The sequence below is a fragment of the Ovis canadensis genome, chromosome 8 (assembly GCF_042477335.2).
Source record: "Ovis canadensis isolate MfBH-ARS-UI-01 breed Bighorn chromosome 8, ARS-UI_OviCan_v2, whole genome shotgun sequence".
Taxonomy (NCBI): Eukaryota; Metazoa; Chordata; class Mammalia; order Artiodactyla; family Bovidae; genus Ovis; species Ovis canadensis.
The window spans coordinates 48,133,447-48,156,362 of NC_091252.1; the positions used below are offsets into that span (position 1 = coordinate 48,133,447).

At 39.6% G+C, this 22,916-nt stretch overlaps 1 non-coding gene across 1 annotated transcript; it reads right to left on the reverse strand.

Annotated features, from left to right (window-relative positions):
* Window positions 1-261: 261 nt before the first annotated feature.
* On the reverse strand, window positions 262-333 carry TRNAS-GGA (transfer RNA serine (anticodon GGA)). Its single transcript has one exon. It is a non-coding gene; the product is annotated as a tRNA-Ser (tRNA).
* Window positions 334-22,916: the final 22,583 nt, after the last annotated feature.

Sequence of the window (22,916 nt, forward strand, 5' to 3'; positions counted from 1 at the left end):
CACTTTCTGCCATAAGGGTGGTGTCATCTGCATATCTGAGGTTATTGATATTTCTCCTGGCAATCTTGATTCCAGCTTGTGCTTCTTCCACCCCAGCATTTCTCATGATGTACTCTGCATAGAAGTTAAATAAGTGAAGTCGCTCAGTCGTGTCCGACTCTTTGAGACCCCATGGACTGTAGCCTACCAGGCTCCTCCCTCCATGGGATTCTCCAGGCAAGAGTACTGGAGTGGGTTGTCATTTTCCTTCTCCAGGGGATCTTCCCGACCCAGGGATTGAACCCGGGTCTCCTGCATTCCAGGCAGATGCTTTAACCTCTAAGCCACCAGGGAAGCCATCCATAAGCAGGGTGACAATATACAGCCTTGACTCCTTTTTCTATTTGGAACCAGGATTAGCTTTTTCTAATACCTAACTTTTGTTTGCCTCACTCCCTGCCTGTTTGTGTCTTTTTGAGGCATATCTTTCAAACCCTGTGTTTGACTCGTATTCACCATAAAGCTGAAAACAAACCCAACAAGTACTACTGTCATTTTCACTGCAGATCTGTTTGCCTGATGTCAAATAAATTCAATGTAATATACGCAAAAAAAAAACCCTCTATGATTGGGGTGGTATGTTGTGAAATATTCTAGAATTAAGTAGAAATAAATAGAATTATTTATTATTTAAATACTACTGCAGTCCATATGTCAATTTTTTTATTTTTTTAAAGTTATTCTTTTATTGAATTTTTCTTTATCAAAGTAATATATTTTTTTATTTTTTTATTTTTATTTTTTTTAGTTTTTTATTTTTTAAATTTTAAAATCTTTAATTCTTACATGCAGAATTTTTTTTTAATTTAAGGACTATATTGCTACATGAAAATGACCCAGAGTTTTCTTTGTTGTGGCACATTATTGTTCAGTTTGATATTACAGTTTACTAGACTCAAAAAATCAGTGAGGTAATTTCCACCATTTATGCTATGAAATAATTTAAATAGCATAGAATTAACTATTCATTAATGATTTAATTGAACTTGCCCCCAAAATTATCTTTGCTGGTGGCTGCGATAGCACCCCACTCCAGTACTCTTGCCTGGAAAATCCCATGGGCGGAGGAGCCCAGTAGGCTGCAGTCCATGGGGTCGTGAAGAGTCGGACACGACTGAGCGACTTCACTTTGACTTGTCACTTTCATGCATTGGAGAAGGAAATGGCAACCCACTCCAGTGTTCTTGCCTGGAGAATCCCAGGGACGGGGGAGCCTGGTGGGCTGCCATCTATGGGGTCGGACAGAGTCGGACACAACTGAAGCGACTCAGCAGCAGCAGCAGCAGCATTCACCACAGATATTTTACTGATTTTTCAACTTATTTTCAGTTTATTCTTTGCCTTTTAGGCTATTCATTTTCTATATTTAACAGTGACATTTTCCATTTTTAAGCCTGTTAAAATACTGCAAATATTGATTTTTTTCATTTATACAGAGAGTTAACAAAGAAAAGCTAAAGCTATGACAATTCTCTTGTTATCTATTGCCTTAATGCTGACTAAAAGAATTTAAGCAACAGTAATATTCAAATGGGGCTTCCCTGGTGGCTTAAACGGTAAAGAATCTGCCTGCAATGCAGGTGACCCGGGTAATATTCAAATGACTTCATAGCTACTAAGAACTAATCAAAGTCTATGCTATGCCATTTTATTTTTTTAACTTATTTATTTTTTAATTTAAATTTATTTATTTTAATTGGAGGCTAATTACTTTACAATATTGTATTGGTTTTGCCATACATCAACATGAATCCATGAGTGTACACGTGTTCCCCATCCTGAACCCCCCTCCCACCTCCCTCCCCGTACCATCCCTCTAGGTCATCCCAGTGCACCAGCCCCAAGCATCCTGTATCCTGCATCAAACCTGGACTGGCAATTCGTTTCTTATATGATATAACACGTTTCAATGCCATTCTCCAATCTACCAGAAGGTGGAGCTCCAATATTAAATCACATAATCTTTGATACCATGTACTTTTTTGTTCCTTGCAATAATCTCAATTTGCATGTTATTAAAAAGTCTATATTTATCCTAAATCAAAACTGAAAGCAAGATGACATTTTATAATGATTTTGGAAGTATACTATATAAATAGAGATAAAATGTAGTTTTTAGAAAAATAAATACCTACAAAAGAGTCACCTACATGTATAAAAGGAAAACAAATCACTATTCATTACATTTATATACCTGAAACAATTTAAGTATCTAGAAACAGAAAAGTTAAATAAATTATAATACATTCATAGTAAAATACTCAAGGAAAAAAGTAAAACACAAAACTAATTTTACCTGATTTTTATAAAAATTATACACATGCACAGAATAAGAACCTGGAAAGATACCAGGATGGTGTAATCACAGGTGGTTTTCATCATTTTTTGGCACCTCTTTTTATGACCCAATTCTCTATAAGGACACTAACTGGCTTTCATAATTTTAAAAATTATTTAGAAAGTTACTGGCATTCTTCTTAGAGTGGTATTTCATTAGTAATAAATAAATATCAGATTAATTAATGATATAGACAATGACCTTCTTACTTAAACTCCTTGAATGTGTTTTTTCCTGGCACTGTAAAAATTCAAGTTTAACATCTCTCCATTTCCCCCTTAGTTTCACTTACCCAAAATGAGTAAGATCTACAGATCTAATATACAGCTTCATGACTACAGTTAAGCATACTGTATTGTATACTTGAAATTTGCTAAGGTAGATCCTAAGTGTGCTCACCACACACACACAAAGTAACTATATCAGTATGTTAATTAACTTGATTGTGGTGATATTTCATAATGTATACATACATTAAAACATCAAGTTTTACATCCTGAAAGTGAAGATGAAAGTGAAGGTTGCTCAGTCGTGTCCAACTCTTTGTGACCCATGGACTAAACAGTCCATGGAATTCTCCAGGCCAGAATACTGGAGTGGATAGCCTTTCCCTTCTTCAGGGGATCTTCCTGACCCAGGGATTGAAGCCAGGTTTCCCGCATTGCAGGTGGATTCTTTACCAGCTGAGCCACAAGGGAAGCCCAAATAAACACAATTTTTACTTGTTGTTTATCCCTCAATAAAGTTAGGAAAAAATTCAAACTTCAAAAGGGAGAGAAAAAAAGAGATCAAAAGAAGGAATAGTGCATAAGAAAAGGTATAGACAGGGGAAACAAAGTATCTGTCAATCGATGAATGAATAAAGAAAATGTGATACACACAGAAAGACACACACACACAAAATAGATTATTCAGGCTTAGAAAGGGAAAGCCTGCCATTTGCTACAATACATGTGAAATCTGAGGCCATTATTTAAGTACAATAAGTCAGAAAGAGAAAGACAAATACTGTTTGATCTCATTTTCATATGGCATCTTAAAGAAAAAAACTCATAGAAACAAAGAATAGATTGGTGGTTGCCAGTGGTGAGGGGGTGCAGGAAACATGTGAAGGTGGTCAAAGGTATTCTTTCAGGTAAACTTCCAGTTATAAAATGAGTACTTTTTAGGACATAATTTACTGGTGACTAATAACCTCGGATATGTAGACGACACCACTCTTATGGCAGAAAGTGAAGAGGAACTAAAAAGCCTCTTGATGAAAGTGAAAGAGGAGAGTGAAAAAGCTGGCTTAAAGCTCAATGTTCAGAAAATGAAGATCATGGCATCCAGTCCCATCACTTCATGGGAAATAGATGGGGAAAGAGTGGAAATAGTGTCAGACTTTATTTTTGTGGGCTCCAAAATCACTGCAGATGGTGATTGCAGCCATGAAATTAAAAGACGCTTGCTCCTTGGAAAAAATGTTATGACCAGCCTAGATAGTATATTCAAAAGCAGAGACATTACTTTGCTGACTAAGATCCGTCTAGTCAAGGCTATGGTTCTTCCTGTGGTCATGTATGGATGTGAGAGTTGGACTGTGAAGAAAGCTGAGTGCCGAAGAATTGATGCTTTTGAACTGTGGTGTTGGAGAAGACTCTTGAGGGTCCCTTGGACTGCAAGGATATTCAACCAGTCCATTCTGAAGGAGATCAGCCCTGGGATTTCTTTGGAAGGAATGATGCTAAAGCTGAAACTCCAGTTCTTTGGCCACCTCATGCGAAGAGTTGACTCATTGGAAAAGACTTTGATGCTGGGAGGGATTGGGGGCAGGAGGAGAAGGGGACAACAGAGGATGAGATGGCTGGATGGCATCACTGACTCGATGGATGTGAGTCTAAGTGAACTCCAGGAGTTGGTGATGGACAGGGAGGCCTGGCATGCTGCGATTCATGGGGTCGCAAATGGTCGGACACTACTGAGCAAATGAACTGAACTGAACTGATAGTTAATAATACTGTTCTATATATTTGAAAGTTGCTAAAAGCTCAACATTCAGACAACGAAGATCATGGCATCTGATCCCATCACTTCATGGGAAATAGATGGGGAAAATGTGTCAGACTTTATTTTGGGGGTCTCCAAAATCACTGCAGATGGTGGCTGCAGCCATGAAATTAACAGACACTTACTCCTTGGAAGAAAAGTTATGACCAACCTAGATAGTATATTCAAAAGCAGAGACATTACTTTGCCAACAAAGGTCCGTCTAGTCAAGGCTATGATTTTTCCAGTACTTTGGCCACCTGATGTGAAGAGTTGACTCATTGGAAAAGACTCTGATGCTGGGAGGGATTGGGGGCAGGAGGAGAAGGGGACGACAGAGGATGAGATGGCTGGATGGCATCACCGACTCAATGGAGGTGAGTTTCAGTGAACTTCAGGAGTTGGTGATGGACAGGGAGGCCTGGTGTGCTGCGATTCATGGGGTCGCAAAGAGTCGGACACGACTGAGCAACTGAACTGAACTGAAAAGACCTCACTTACCTGCCTCCTAAGAAATCTGTATGCAGGTCAAGAAGCACAGTTAGAAATGGACATGGAACAATGGACTGGCTCAAAATTGGGAAAGGAGTACGTGAAGGTTGTATATTGTCACCCTGCTTATTTATATGCAGACTACATCATGAGAAATGCCAGGCTGGATAAAGCACAAGCTGGAATTAAGATCGCCAGGAGAAATATCAATAACCTCAGATATGCAGATGACACCACCCTTATGGCAGAAATCAAAGAGGAACTAAAGAGCCTCTTGATGAAAGTGAAAAGGAGTGAAAAAGTTGGCTTAAAACTCAACATTCAAAAAACGAAGATCATGGCATCTGGTCCCTTACGGAGTCGGTGACAGACTTTATTTTCTTGGGTTCCAAAATCACTGCAGCTGATGACTGCAGCCATGAAATTAAAAGATGCTTCCTCCTTGGAAGAAAAGCTATGACAAACCTAGACAGCATATTAAAAAGCAGAGACATTACTGACAAAGATCCATCTAGTCAAAGACATGTTTTTTCCAGTAGTCATGCATGGATATGATAACTGGACCATAAAGAAAGCTGAGTGCTGAGGAATTGATGCTTTTGAACTGTGGTGTTGGAGAAGACTCATGAGAATCCTTTGGACTGCAAGGAGACCAAACCAGTCAATCCTAAAGGTAATCAGTCCTGAATACTCATTGGAAGGACGATGCTGAAGCTGCAGCTCCAATACTTTGGCCACTTGACGCAAAGAACTGACTCATTGGAAAAGACCCTGATGCTGGGAAAGATTGAAGGCAGGAGGAGAAGGGGACGACAGAGGATGAGATGGTTGGATGGCATCACCAACTCGATGAACATGAGTTTGAGCAAGTTCCGGGAGTTAGTGATGAACAGGGAAGTCTGGCATGCTGCAGTCCATGGGGTTGCGAAGAGTCAGACACAACTGAGCGACTGAACTGAACTGAACTGAAAAGATCTTAAAAGTTCTAAACACACACACACACACACACACACAAAATAACTGTGAAGTAATGGATATAACTATATTGTGGTAATCATTTTGCAACACATGTATCAAATCATTATGTTGCACACTTTAAATTTAAGCAATGTTATATGTCAATTCTGCCTCAATAAAGCGAGGGAAAAATAAATTGAAAAGAAAAGAAAAGGGACAAACATTCTTTACTGTAACCAGAGTTTCATTAATGGAAAGATTAGTGAACTTCTTTCGTCCTTTAGTGCAGTTCACTTGTTCCTGGAATGAGTGAGTGGGTTTATAGGCAGGTACACATAGCTTTAATGATGAGAGGAGATTCTCCAGGTTCCTAAGGGTAGGGGAAGGAGCTCTGTAACCTGGGCTCCCAGTGCAGTAATTGGCTTCAGAGGGGACCCTAGAACCTTCAGATGAAGAATCCGTGTAGCCTTTCAGCAGCTGATCAAGCTCGATTGAAAAGATCAAGATGACGTATTGCTCAGTGGTACAGTATTTGACGGCAGGTCAAGATGACTGAGGATATTTTTATCACTGATACTTTTGTTAAAAGGCATGTCATTATTCACAAGGCTTTGGTCAGAAGTTACTGCACTGATATTTTATCCTTTGCCACTTTGATGCATACACTGATTTCTTTTGAGAGCAGGGATATGCAGATGTCCTGGGGACCGCTCTCTGAGCTGGCAGGGGAAAACATAAGGACATCAGAGGTCACACACCAGTTCTCAGAAAAGATGAAAAGCCGGAAAGGATGAGAATGCTCAAGGACAATCTACTCCACATGGCAATTTTTAGTGGGTAGGCAGCCACAGTCATCAACATGTTGTTTCTAGTTTATATTCTTAGCCACTTTTTTGGAAGTATAATTGATGTGGAATAAAACTCATCCATTTTAAAAGGTATATTTGATACGTTTTGACAGATGTATACAGCTGTGTAATCACCACCACGCATTATCACTTTATTGAACATGTCCATCATTCCTGAAGTTTCCTCCTGACACTTTACAGTCAGCCCCCTTTCCCTGTACTTCACATTTCAGATGGGTACAGTGCCCATATGTCCCAAATAGGAAGTTGTGACTCGTGATTGACAGCTACAAAGACACTCATGGGAATAATATCAGAGTAATAACTTAAGACTGCCCCCAAAATGCTGGGACACCCGTTTCCATTCAGATGGAGACTAAGTAATTTCAAGTTTTAGGAAAGTAGAGACAAAGGATACAGCAGAAGACAGTGAAAACTTGGACAATATAGAGATAGAAGCAGAGATGAAATATTAATTTTAAAAAGTTTGATCTCTGGTCAGGGAACCAGAGCCTGCATGCCACAACTAAGAGATTTCATGCTGCAAGTAAGACCTGGCACAGCCAAAATATGCAAGTAAAAAAAAATTTTTTTAAAGAGAGATTGGAAAAGGTGGTGATAAGAACAAGAGAAGAGTTGATCAAAACATAAGTATGTATTTTTAATTATTTCTACACTTTCCAAAATAATCCAAATATTGAAGTGGGTAAGGGAGTAACCACTGAAAATAGAATGAAAAACTCTAGTAGGGGTTAGAAGGGAGAGAGATGGAGGGGGGATCCAGCTCATTGAAACAATGGAGAAATGCAGGAACCCCCCTCCATTTCTCCATTGTTCTCATTGAAATCCCAAGCAAGTCTATTTCCCATGCACATCTATCCAGGCTATGCTTTGAAATAGTCACCATTTACCTCACAGTCCCAAAGCCAGTAGTCCTCATTCTGTTGTGTACATGTCTGTCCCTGGAAAACTCTCAAACACCAGGGTTTTAATCAGCACCCTTGAGAGGGCAGATCTGCCCCCATTGTGTTGACTGCACACTCCGGGGACCTTCAGCAGGGGAGGGAACTGTCTGAGTGTGAAAGTCTGGACCCTGGGCTCCTGCAGCCTCCAGAGGCAAAGGAGTTCCTTCTTCAGCACCTGCATGACTCAAACTGTGCCTCCTACCTCCCACCTCTCATTCAGAGCAAACAGCGGGTTGCTTCACCTACTCAGCTCTGCCTTTGTCTGGGAGGGGGCAACATAAATATACGCCTGCTCAGGTCTTCACTGGTGGTCCAGGAGCTGAGATTCCAAGCTCTCAATGCAGGGGGCCCAGGTTCGATCCCTGGTCAGGGAACTAGATCCTGCATGCGGTAACTACAGATACCACATGCCACACTTAAGACCTGGCATAGCCAAATAAATAAATATTTTAAAATAACAGTAAATAAGTAAATATATGCCTGCTCGATTGAAGCAGAAATTAATTTTGCAAGTTGACCAATGCTTGTCCCCTTGCCTGTAAAGGCTTTGCAGGACAGGAGTGTCCCTCAGCAGGCTGAATGACTCCTCACTTCTCTTGATGCTATTCTCCCCACTCTGGCCATCTCACTTCTCTCACTTTGGGATGCAATTTCTAGGCTGCGCTAGCTCCCAGGTGCAGTGTTTCCCCACCACACTTTCCTTGCCCTACATTTCCCTGTTTTTATTCATCAGCCAGACCCACATCCCATTCCTGGCCTGGCTCTTAAGCTAGATAATCAGGCATCTCATGGATGCTAAGGTGTTCTTGGCTGAAGTAGTAGATTTTCCTACCAGGTAACATATTTGCATTTGAATGAGTGCTCTTTCAGAGGCCTTTAAGATTCTCTTAAAGCAGTAGTTCTCCACCAGGGTGATTGTCCTGCCGGGGGATATTTAACAAATGTGTGGAGATGTGATTGTTCATGACTGTGGTATGGGGAGTTGCTGTTGCATCCAGCAGGTAGAGGACAAGGGTGCTGCTAAACACCCCCACAGTGCACAGAACAGCCTCCACGACAAAGAAGGATCAGGCCCTGACCATCCATTGTAAAGAGACGGAGAAACCCTGCCTTGAAGAAATGGCTCCACCAGAGAAGACTCTGTCAGGCAGGCAAAAGGAAGTATTTTGAGGCAGTCCAGGTTTGTGGTATTCTTCAGCTCATACTGATCTAGGCCCATTGTCCATGCTAAGTCACTTCAGTCATGTCTGACTCTTTGCAATCCTATGGATGGTAGCCCTCCAGGCTCCTCTGTCCATTGGGGATTCTCCAGGCAAGAATACTTGAGTGGGGGTGTGGTCCTAAGATGGCAGAGGAATAGGATGGGGAGACCACTTTCTTCCCCACAAATTCATTGAAAGATCATTTGAACGCTGAGCAAATGCCACGAAACAACTTCTGAATGCTGGCAGAAGACACCAGGTACCCAGAAAGGCAGCCCATTGTCTTCAAAAGGAGAAAGGACAAAATATAAGTGATAAAAAGAGAGATAAAAGAGTTAGGGATGGAGACCCGTCCTGGGGAGGGAGTCGTAAAAGAGGAGAGGTTTCCAAACACCAGGAAACCCTCTCACTGGCGGATCTGTGGGGAGTTTTGGAATCTCAGAGGGCAACATAACCAGGAGAAAAAAATAAATAAAACCCACAGATCATGCACCTAAGTGCAATTCCCAGTGGAGAAGTATCCCAGATGCTTGCTTCCACCACCAGCAAGCAGGGGCTGAACAGGGAGGCACGGGCTGCATTGCTTAGGGTAAGGACCGGGCCTGAATGCCATGAGGGCAATCTGAGGGAGCTAACATGAGATAGCAACCCAAACCATGGGATAGCCAGAGAGAGAAAAAAAAAAGTGGAGAGAGAGAGAGAACTTTCCCATGAAAAGCTCTAACGTAAGGCACTGCCGGGCCGCTCACAGAGCAAAGGACTGAGCAAATACCAGAGGAGAGCTCGACAGCAGCGGCCCAGCCCATCCTCTGCTGGAGGCAGGTGGGCGACAGCCAGAGCCAGAAAGCAAGGGACAAACTCGGCCCCAGAGACGGCATCATCTACCAAACCGCGAGCAGGCTCGCAGTTGCTACCCAAGTCTTCCTGGGATCCTGGATGGTTGACATCCACCAGGAGGGTCGCAGTCAGAGATCAGCCCCCCAGAGGAGACACATGGCACATCTGAGCCACTGCTCCCACTGTGCACCCAGGAAACCAAGTGGCTGGGACAGGGGAGGTGATAAAACACATCGCCCCATCTGGGGAGTGTGCACTCACCAAGCACTTAGTCGCCTGAGCTGCTCCAACCTGGGAAGGGCACAAAATGCAGGCCCAACTGAAGAACCTGAACCTGAGCAGCTTAGACCTAGGAAGTACATGCAACACAGGGCCCACTTTAGACAGTTCCCCCACAGAGCAACCTGGAGCCTGAGCAGTGTAGACCAGGAAAGCACACATGCTGTGAGCAGGGGCAAACCCAGTGTGGCCCAGACACTGCGAGCACTCCCCACACATGCCAGTGATAATTGTTTGCAGTGTTCCTCCCTCCCTGCAGCACAGTTGAACAAGTGAGCCTAAATAAATGACCACCTTCACTCCCTTGTGTCAGGGCGGAAGTTAGATACTGAAGAGACCTGCAAACAGAGGAAGCCAAAACAAACAAAGAAGAGGGAACTGCTTTGGAAGTGACAGGTGCAACAGAAAACCCTGTAGTTAGCAATGGCTACATTGGAAGGGACCTATAGACCTTGAGAAGAAGTATAAGCTGGAACGAGGAACTATCTGAAACTGAACTGACCCCACACTGCCCTCAACAGCTCCAGAGAAATTCCTAGATATATTTTACTATTATCATTTTTTATTTTTAAGTTCTTTATTACTCCTTTAATTTTCATTTTTAAAACCTACTATTACCTTGCAAAAAAAGACCCCATTTTTAAAGCAAAGTTCATATACTCTATAACTTTTGTGAACTTTTGTGAACATTAATCAACAAGAGCTCATCCAAAAGCCTCTGTATCTTTTGTTTTGTTTTTTTAATATTGTATTTTTGAGAGTCTGACCTCTACTCTAGACTTTTAATCTTTGCTTTTTGTTTGTTTGTTTTTATAAATTCTGTACCTTTAAAAATCCAATCTTCAGTACCCATTTTTATTAGAAGTGTGATTACTGGCTTGCCTGCTCTCTCCCCTTTTGACTCTCCTTTTTCTCCCCCAGGTCACTTCTATCTCTTCCCTCCCCCTTCTCTTCTCTACTTAACTCTGTGAATCTCTTTGAGTGTTCTGGGCTGTGGAGAACACTTAGGGAACTGATCACAGGCTAGACTGGTCTCTCTACTTTGATTCCCCCTCCTCTCCTCCTGGTCATCGCTATCTCCTTCCTCCCTCTTCTCTTCTCTATGGAACTCTGTGAACCTCTCTGAGTATTCCAGACTGTGGAGAGCAAATAGGGAATTGATTACTGGTTAGATTGCTTTCTCCCCTTTTGATTCCTCCTCTTCTCCTCATGGTCACCTCTATGTCCATCCTCCCTCTTCTCTTCTCCATGTAACTCTGTGAACCTCTCTGGGTGTCCCCCACTGTGGAGAATCTTGTCACCATTAACCTAGATGTTTTATCATCAGTTCTGTATGGATGGAGAAATCTTGAGGCTACTGTAAAAATAAGACTGAAAGCCAGAGGCAGGAGACTTAAATCCAAAACTTGAGACCACCAGAAAACTCCTGACTAAAGGGAATATTAATCAACAAGAGCTCATCCAAAAGCCTCTGTACCTACACTGAAACCAAGCTCCACCCAAAGGCCAACAAGTTTCAGAGCAAGACATACCAAGCCATTTCTCCAACAACACAGGAACATAATCCTAAGCACAAAAATACAGGCAGCCAAAAGTCGCACCAGACCCATAGACACCTTAAAACTCACTACTGGACACTTAATTACACTCCAGAGAGAAGAGATCCAGCTCCACCCAACAGAACACTGATGTAAGCTTCCCTAACCAGGAAACCTTGACAAGCCACTCGTCCAACCCCACCCACAGGGAGGAACCTCCACAATAAAGAGGAACCACAAACTTCCAGCATACAGAAAGGCCACCCCAAACACAGCAACCTAAACAAGATGAAAAGGCAGAGAAATATTCAGCAGGTAAAGGAATATGATAAAAGCCCACCAAATCAAACAAAAGAGGAGGAGATAGGGAGTCTATCTGAAAAAGAATTCAGAATAATGATAGTAAAAATGATCCAAAATCTTGAAAACAAAATGGAGTTACAGATAAATAGACTGGAGACAAGGACTGAGAAGATGCAAGAAAATTTTAACAAGGACCTAGAAGAAATTTTTTTAAAAAGAGTCAATCAATAATGAATAATGCAATAACTGAGATCAAAAGCACCCTGGAGGGAACCAACAGTAGAATAACTGAGGCAGAAGATAGGATAAATGAGGTGCAAGATAGAATGGTGGAAATAAATGAAGCAGAGAGAAAAAAAGAAAAAAGAATCAAAAGAAATGAGGACTACCTCAGAGACCTCTGGGACAATGTTAAATGCCCCAACATTTGAATCATAGGAGTCCCAGAAGAAGAAGACAAAAAGAAAGGCCATGAGAAAAAACTTGAGGAGATTAATAGTTGAAAGCTTCCCTAGACTGTGGAAGGAAATCGCCACCCAAGTCCAAGAAACCCAGAGAGTCCAAAACAGGATAAACCCAAAGCAAAACACCCCAAGACACATATTAATCAAATTGATGAAGATCAAACACAAAGAACAAATATTAAAAGCAGCAAGGGAAAAACAAATAACTCACAAGAGGATCCCCATAAGGATAATGATTGATCTTTCAATAGAAACTCTTTAGGCCAGAAGGAAAGCAGGACATACTTAAAGTGATGAAAGAGAAAAACCTACAACCCAGATTACTGTACCCAGCAAGGATCTCATTCAAATATGAAGGAGAAATCAAAAGCTTTACAGACAAGCCAAACCTCAGAGAATACAGCACCACCAAACCAGCTCTTCAACAAATGCTAAAGGAACTTCTCTAGACAGGAAACACAGAAAAGGTTTATAAACTCAAACCCAAAACAACAAAGTAAATGGCAACAGGATCATTATCAATAATTACCTTAAATGTAAATGGGTTGAATGCCCCAACCAAAACACAAAGACTGGCTGAATGGATACAAAAACTAGACCCTTATATATGCTGCTTACAAGAGACCCACCTCAAACCTAGGGACACATACAAACTGAAAGTGAAGGGCTGGAAAAAGATATTTCATGCAAATGGAGACCAAAAGAAAGCAGGAGTAGCAATACTCATATCAGATAAAACAGACTTTGAAATAAAGGCCATGAAAAGAGACAAAGAAGGACACTACATAACGATCAAAGGAACAATCCAAGAAGAAGATATAACAATTATAAATATATAGGCACCCAACATAGGAGCACTACAATATGTAAGGCAAATGCTAACAAGTATGAAAAGGGAAATTAACAGTAATACAATAATAGTGGGAGACTTTAATACCCCACTCACACCAATGGATAGATCAACTAAACAGAAAATTAGCAAGGAAACACAAACTTTAAATGATACAATGGACCAGTTAGACCTAATTGATATCTATAGAACATTTCACCCTAAAACAATAAATTTCACCTTTTTCTCAAGTGCACATGGAACCTTCTCCAGGATAGATCACACCCTGGGCCATAAATATACCCTAGCTAAATTCAAAACAATTGAAGTCATCTCAAGCATCTTCTCTGATTACAATGTGGTAAGATTAGATGTCAACTACAGGAAAATAACTATTAAAAATACAAACATGTGGAGGCTAAACAACACACTTCTGAATAACCAACAAATCACAGAAGAAATCAAAATATGCATAGAAATGAGTGAAAATGAAAACACAACAACCCAAAACCTATGGGACTCAGTAAAAGCAGTGTTAAGGGGAAGGTTCATAGCAATACAAGCTTACCTCAAGAAATAGGAGAGAAATAAAATAAATAACCTAACTCTACACCTAAAGCAATAGAAAAAGAAGAAATGAAGCACCCCAGGGTTAGTAGAAGGAAAGAAATCATAAACCTTAGGGCAGAAATAAATGCAAAAGAAACAAAGGAGACCATAGCAAAAATCAACAAAGCTAAAAGCTGGTTCTTTGAAAAGATTAATAAAATAGACAAACCATTAGCCAGGAAAAAAGGGAGAAGAATCAAATCAACAAAATTAGAAATGAAAATGGAGAAATCACAACAGACAACACAGAAATACAAAGGATCATAAGAGGCTACTATCAGCAACTATATGTCAATAAAATGGACAACTTGGAAGAAAGGGACAAATTCTTAGACAAGTATAACTTTCCAAAACGGAACCAGAAAGAAATAGAAAATCTTAACAGACCCATCACAAGCACAGAAATTGAAACTGTAATCAGAAATCTTCCAGCAAACAAAAGCCCAGGACCAGATGGCTTCACAGCTGAATTCTACCAAAAATTTAGAGAAGAGCTAACACCTATCCTACTCAAACTCTACCAGAAAATTGCAAAGGAAGGTAAACCTCCAAATTCATCCTATGAGACCACCATCACCCTAATACTAAAAACCAGACAAAGATGCCACAAAAAAAGAAAACTACAGGCCAATATCACTGATGAACATAGGTGCAAAAATCCTTAACAAAATTCTAGCAAACAGAATCCAACAACATATTAAAAAGATCATATACCATGACCAAGTGGGCTTTATCCCAGGGATGCAAGGATTCCTCAATATTTGCAAATCAATCAATGTGATACACCACATTAACAAATTGAAAGATAAAAAACCATATGATAATCTCAATAGATGCAGAGAAAGCCTTTGACAAAATTCAACATCCATTCGTGATTAAAAAAAAAACCTCCAAAAAGCAGGCATAGAAGGAACATACCTCAACATAATAAAAGCCATCTATGATAAACCCACAGCAAACATTATCCTCAATGGTGAAAAACTGAAAGCATTTCCTCTAAAGTCAGGAACAAGACAAGGATTCCCACTCTCACCACTACTATTCAACATAGTTTTGGAAGTTTTAGCTACAGCAATCAGAGAAGAAAAAGAAATAAAAGGAGTCCAGATTGGAAAAGAAGAAATAAAACTCTCACTGTTGCAGATGACATAATCCTCTACATAGAAAACCCTAAAGACTCTACCAGAAAATTACTAGAGCTAATCAATGAATATAGTAAATTGCAGGATATAAAATTAACACACAGAAATCCCTTGCATTCCTATACACTAACAATGAGAAAACAGAAAGAGAAATTAAGGAAACAATTCCATTCACCATTGCAATGAAAAGAATAAAATACTTAGGAATAAATCTACCTAAAGAAACAAAAGATCTATATATAGGACTTCCCTGCTGGCTCAGACAGTAAAGCATCCGCCTATAGTGCAGGAGTCCCAAGTTCAGTCCCTGAGTCGGGAAGATCTCCTGCAGAAGGAAATGGCAATCCACTCCAGTATTCTTGCCTGGAAAATCCCATGGATGGAGGAACCTGGTAGGCTACAGTCCATGGCGTCACAAAGATTCAGACACAACTGAGTGACTTCACTCATTCACTCCTCATATATAGAAAACTATAAAACACTGATGAAAGAAATCAAAGATGACACTAATAGATGGAGAAATATACCATGTTCATGGATTGGAAGAATCAATATAGTGAAAATGAGTAAACTACCCAAAGCAATCTATAGATTCAATGCAATCCCTATCAAGCTACCAACGGTATTTGTCAAAGAACTAGAACAAATAATTTCACAGTTTGTAGGGAAATACAAAAAACCTTGAATATCCAAAGTAATCTTGAGAAAGAAGAATGGAACTGGAGGAATCAACCTGCCTGACTTCAGGCTCTACTACAAAGCCACAGTCATCAACACAGTATGGCACTGGCACAAAGACAGAAACATAGATTAATGGAACAAAATAGAGAGCCCAGAGATAAATCCACGCACCTATGGACACTTTATCTTTGACAAGGAGGCAAGAATATACAATGGAGAAAAGATAATCTCTTTAACAAGTGGTGCTGGGAAAACTGGTCAACCACTTGTAAAAGAATGAAACTAGAACACTTTCTAACACCATACACAAAAGTAAACTCAAAATGAATTAAAGATCTAAGTGTAAGACCAGAAACTATAAAACTCCTAGAGGAAAACATAGGCAAAACACTCTCTGATGTAAATCATAGCAGGATCCTCTATGACCCACCTCCCAGAGTAATGGAAATAAAAGCAAAAATAAACAAATGGGACATAATTAAACTTAAAAGCTTTTGCACAACAAAGGAAACTATAACCAAGGTAAAAAGACAGCCTTTAGAATGGGAGAAAATAACAGCAACTGAAGCAGCTGACAAAGAATTAATCTCAAAAATATACAAGCAACTCCTGCAGCTCAATTCCACAAAAATAAGCAACCCAATCAACAAATGGGCCAAAGAACTAAACAGATATTTCTCCAATGAAAACATACAGATGGCTAACAAACACATGAAAAGATACTCAACATCACTCGTTATCAGAGAAATGCAAATCAGAACCACAATGAGGTACCATCTCATACCAGTCAGAATGGCTGCTATCAAAAAGTCTACAAACAATAAATGCTGAAGAGGATGTGGAGAAAAGGGAACCCTCTTACACTGTTGGTGGGAATGTAAACTAATACAGCCACTATGGAGAACAGTGTAGAGATTCCTTAAAAAACTGGAAATAGAACTGCCATATGACCCAGCAATCCTATTGCTGGGCATACACACTGAGGAAACCAGAATTGAAAGAGACACATGTACCCCAATGTTCATTGCAGCACAGTTTATAATAGCCAGGGCCTGGAAGCAACCTAGATGTCCATTAGCAGACGAATGGATAAGAAAGCTGTGGTACATATACACAATGGAATATTACTCAGCTATTAAAAAGAATGCATTTGTATCAGTTATAATGAAGTGGATGAAACTGAACCATATTATACAGAGCAAAGTAAATCAGAAAGAAAAACACCAGTACAGTATATTGATGTGTATAAATATGGAATTTAGAAAGATGGTCCTATATGTGTGTCAGCAAATGAGACACAGATGTAAAGAACAGACTTTTGGACTCTGCAGGAGACAGTGAGGGTGGGATCATTTGAGAAAATTGCATTGAAAAATATATATTATCATATGTGAAATAGATCGTCAGTCAAGTTCGATGCATGAAACAGGGTGCTGAGGACTGGTGCACTGGGATGACCCTGAGGGATGGGATGGGGAGGGAGGTGGGAGGGAGGGTCAGAATAGGGAACACATGTACACCCATGGCTGATTCACGTGAATGTATGGCAAAATCCACCACAATATTGTAAAGTAATTAGCTGCCAATTAAAATAAATTTTTTTAAAAAAAAGAAAGAAAAAAAAGAATACTGGAGTGGGTTGCCATGCCCTCCTCCAGGGCATCTTCCCAACCCAGGGATCAAATCCACATCTCCTGCATTGGTAGGCAGGTTCTTTATCACTAGCGCCACCTGGGAAGCCCAGGCATATTATAACTTGGCAAAAAGGGAGCAGTCTAGAATCTGCCATTGCTACTCTTTAGTACGAAAAAGTAGCCTCTGAGTTACCTGAGGGCGTACCTCCCAGTCCCACCCTCTCTTCTGAACGCAGGAGTCTCCCCAGACTTTAACAGTGTCACAACACAGCTGCTTCTGAAAACGCTTCTCAGAAACACACAGCTACACAAACTCACGTCCACCTGACATTTGGACACAGGATGGACACTGGCCTCTTGTTCCAGTCCATTCATCAGGCTCTTATTCTGAGTTGCTGTTTTTTCTGAGCATGTGATTCAATTCACATTAAACCCATCTGTGTCACGGAGGGGATACGGTGATGCATTTCCACTCGACAAACAGAAAAAGCATAATACTCCACTATCCTTAATAGATTCGGCCCTAAAACTGGAAAACAGTATATTTGGCAAATGTATTCACACTAAAACCAAAAACCGTTATTTTTCGACCCAGACCTGATGAGGCACATTTACACTTCAAACCTGTGGTGAAAACCTCAGCAGAACCATTTGATGTTTACATGAAAATGGACTTCAAAGACTACACTGTGTTCCTGTCCATTCTACGGGCGCAGCTTTCCAGCAGAACGTGATTATATCTCTGATTACCTACGTCTATTGTCATGGCAGTTTCACCTAAAGCTTTTGTAGAATGTAATAATTGCCTTTTGTTAAACAGGATAATAGTGCAGAGGGTTCGCAGCACACGTGAAACAACCGGGCATAATACCCGCAAGTAAGTGGCCAGGGTAATCGAAAAACAGATGAAATCCACTGGACTTTTGTGATGAAATAAACTCTGAATAGAAGAATAAAATATCATCAATGGCTGGATGTGTATTGTTACTTTGAAGCTTTTCCCAGCTACCACCACCATCAAATCAGAATGAGTGGAAGCTAACACCCACTACTTTAAATAATTATTGGATGATTTTTTCTCATTATTTGTCATTCAGACTGTTCTGAACACCATCCCACTTAGTGTTATAATTAGTTCTCTGATAAACCTTTTGCAAAATAAATGGTTCTGCTTTTGTGGTAACAGAGGTATAAGAATTGGGTAGGTAAGGCAGGGAAAACAATATGGTCTCCACTTCATGTGCCAGGAAATGAAGCTGTGTTTCAATACTGATCATGGACTCAGTAAATCACGTTTCTCAGACTTGCTTGGAAATTATGAAATTCATCATATATACATCCACAGAACATTATCACCAGAAATGTTTACTACCATTTTAGATTTAGATTCCCATTAAGGATTTGATTATAAGCATTAATATCACAAAAGCTAATTGAGATAAGCACATACACAAACAAATAAACATACCTCCTCGTGGCCATAACGAATATATTGATTTCTGAGAAAACTTTCTGAAGGAGGGATAGGGAAGAAAATTAAGTCACCAGTTACCAATGTTACTGGATAAAATATTAACACTAACAGAGGCTCTATAAACTATATTTTACCAACTCATTCAACCTAAACCCCAGAGAGATTAAGCAATTTTCTTAAGATCACATAGCTAGTGAGGAGCAGAAATTTGTTTCCAAACAGTTAGGGACAGTTGTTGTTGTTCAGTTGCTAAGTCGTGTCCAACTCTTTGTGACCCCATGGATTACAGTACACTAGGCTTCCCTGTCCTTCACTGTCTCCCAGAGTTTGCTCAAAATTAGGGATAACTTGAACTTTTAGCAAGTTTGTGTTAAAGAACTCTGAACACTTCAAGGATAGAGATCACAAAGACATACAAGACAAACTCAAATTTATCAGTTCTTTGTTCCCCAAGTTGAGTGTTTCACATTCTTTTCAGATATTGAAACCCCATTCATCCTATCTTCTCCTATTTTGATCATGTCATTTGATGACATAAGAGATAATGGGTTATCTTCTTAACTTTCAAAGGCTCCTTCCATTGGGTCTTGACATGGTCCCTCTCACTTATCATCACTACTCCACCCAGTGAAATCATTTTGAAATGAGCACCTCTGTTATTCCAATATCACTGCACAGAATGCTTGGCCCTCTGCTCTCTGCCTTTCTCAAAGACAGATGCCAAGGCATGCTCTTACCCTGTCCATCTCCTCTGTCCCTTCCACAGAGGATGGCACTAGTTCTCCACAGCACTCTCCCCACTGAAGCCACTCACCCCAGAATGTGCCTCAACAAAGACTTCCAGGTTGCCATACTGGTAGAAATCAATTTGTCATTCCTTGTTGGGTTCTCTGGACTTCAATGTCCATCCAGCTCAAGTCTCCTGCACCCAATTTAGTTTCTCCAAATACCTGAACCCATGAAACTCTCTCCTTCCTCTGAATTTTTATTGCGTACAACTCTTATTTTACACTTAATTACTCCCTATTTTCTTGCTCATAGCATTCATGAAAACAAGAATCACTTAATTTCATTTTTCAGTAATTACAATGTTGCATGCACATGATAACAACTCAATAAAAACTACACCATCAGCAGTATGTGATGCATGACGTATGAGCATTTGTGTATCCTGAATATTAAAATAACTGTCTAGATTGGCTAATAATGAGGTAGAATGCCAGTTAGGAAAAAAGTTAATGTTTATCTGCTATTAGAAATAAAGGAAGATTATCTTCTATTAATTATTCATGCATGATAGCCATGTACTTTATTTTCTCTATAATTAGTATGATTTTCAAGTACAAATGGCAACCCACTCCAGTATTCTTGCCTGGGAAATCCCATGGACATAGGAGTCTGGTGGCCTGCAGTCCACAGGGTCACAAAGAGTTGGACACAACTGTGACTTCACTTCAAGTACAAAAGCTGGGTGGAGATAGAGTAACTTTCTGGACACCACTATAATTTTATTAACAGTTTGCCAGTCCCTACTTCTACCTCATAAAAGAACACATACTGGCCAATTCAAAATAACCCAAACTCTTCCCACCAAAACTTGGCCTCTAAAATTTTTGCCACTCCCACCCAGCTCCTGCTCCCTCTTTTCTCCTTGCTGGATAGTGGACTGGCTTCCATGACATCAGCAAACGGGGGCTTGAGGGAATGATGTCCAGTTCCATGCCAACCAGTTTTATTGGCCCTCCACTGATTGTCTTAATTAGATTTGGGCCACAGCATCTTTGTTTGGTGCCTCTTTGTTAGTGCCCTCTGGCCTGACATGAACCTTCAGGCACCAGTCCACACAGCCTTCATCCAACTCCTTTCAACCACACAGCTCCCACTAGTGGCTGAGTATCAGTCCTCTCAGCCACTACCACGGCAGTCCTCGGGCGGAAGGAGAGAGCAGATCACTCAGCTGCTTTCCACACACACTAGTATTTGAGGGACTGGAATTTGAGGTCCTTTATACAGGAATCCAGCTATTACTACTCTTTTCTCGTTTATTTTCCATTCTCTTGTCTTTTTGTTTCCTTTATCAGAAGACATGTCAACTTCATCATCCAAGCTGCCTAGAGAAATTCTTATATCTATATAATATTTTTAACTGATAAGAATTCTTTCTTATCCTCTGAATCTTTGTTTTTTCCCAAAGCACATGAATTTTACCTTTTTATTTTATACTGGAGTGTAGTTGATTAGCAATATTGTGTTAGTTTCAGGTATACAGCAAAGCGATTCATATATATATATATATATATATATACATATATATATATATACTATTCTTTTTCAAATTTTTTCAAATTCTTTTCCCACTTAAGTTATTACAGAGTATTGAGCATAGTTCCTCGTGCTATAATGTAGGTTCTCGTTGGTTATCTGTTTTAAATATAGCAGTGTGTACATGGCAATCTTAAACTCCCAATTTTTCCCTTCCCTTACCCTTTCCACTTGGTAACCATAAGTTCATTCTCTAAGTTGGTGAGTCTTCTTCCATTTTGTAAATAAGTTCATTTGCATTATGTTTTTGCAAATCTTCCTTTTTTAAAATTGCACTTTGTTCTTGTTTCAGTGACAAAATATCATCTCTCTGAGAATATTAATTATAATTTGTCTTTTAGTTTTCTTCTGTCCCCTCCACTATCTCTTTCTCCTCAGTTTCCTTTTTCTTTTTTATGTTTGGTCAGTGTCAAACATGTTAGAGGCATTCTTCAAATGACTCTGATTCTTGGATGTCCATATTTACAGAGAGATAAAGCACTTTGAAACTAACTGAAAAGCCCATGTCTGGAGAGCAGCCTCATTGAAATTTCTGGATATTCCACTGGAGGTCCTCAATATATTATGGATATCCCCTCTGTCTTTGTCCTTGTAGTTTGTGCCCTTTTATTCATTAATGTCATGAATGTAGGGAGAAAAAATGTCAGCGGTATAGTATGCACATAAATTTAGGTGTTCAGTCAATCAGATTTTACCTGGCTTGTGTTAATATAAAACTAAATAGACACTAGGCTTAATGATCGCCAAGCAGACAAAATCAACAAAGCTACATTCTTTTGCTAAACAAAACTTAATGGAGCTAACATCATGAATATATGTAAAACTTATTTTGTGTTAATGTCTCCGATTATCATAAACAAAACTTAAGTCATCTTCCTAAAATTTTATAATTACTTTTAACTGATTTTCTGCCATCTGGAAATCCACAGTGTAGTAACCAATCATTGTAAAGGTTAAACATCCTCTTCATTTTCACTTTATAAGCCATCCTGTAACACCATGCCTCGGAGCTTCATAACAGTTTCAGGTTTGAAGTGTCTCTGTTCACAGTTTTTTTCTCACTCAATATTCATGTCAAGTCTCTGAATTTTCCTTTGACACTGGCAATATCTTGGGTAGTCAAGTAACATTCCCCATGACTGAGGGTGCCTCTTGTTCCTCCACCCTCCAAGCTGTGGGATCAGAGTTCTCGTCCTTTGATATCTAACATCTATTCACAATACAACCCCTTCCATTCATAAGAAGTTTAAAAAAAAAAAAACTTTTCCCCACTCACTGAAGAAATTCATCTCTTTTGAGCCCAATAGCATTTGCTCAATTTGAAGATTAAATTTTCAGAATTCTAAAGACCTTTTCTCTCTCAAGGACCTGACTCTTGTAAAGCAATAGTACACTACCTTTCCATCTATTATTTCTGCTGTGGGCATTTAAATGCTTTTTTGGAACTCAAACAGAACTAGAAAATACTATTTAGTTTTGGGTTGAATCCACCCTCCATCTAGGACAACAAATGCTACTTTAATGGCAGGTGTAAAGTCTCTTTGTCCATGAAAACAAGCAAAAAAGGAAAACCAGAGTTAAAATTGTTGAACTGTATTCCATTAAAAATAAATGTAATTGAAAGGTTGTAAATCAATCATATATATAACTAGAAGGAAGACTAAAAGAAAATTAGTAAAATCATCTATATCTAAAATAAGCAGTCAAGGTGTATGTACAAAACAAAAAGATATAAAATATTATGTCAAAACAGTAAACATGGGGATAAGAGAGTAAAAACACAGAGGTATAAAAATGCAGGTAAACTTAAGAGATCAGCAACTTAAAATAATCAAGTATATAGATTGCTATATATAAACCTCATGGTAACTACCAACCAGAAATCTATAACAGATACACACACTCAAAAAAAGACCAAAAAAAAAATTCAAACAC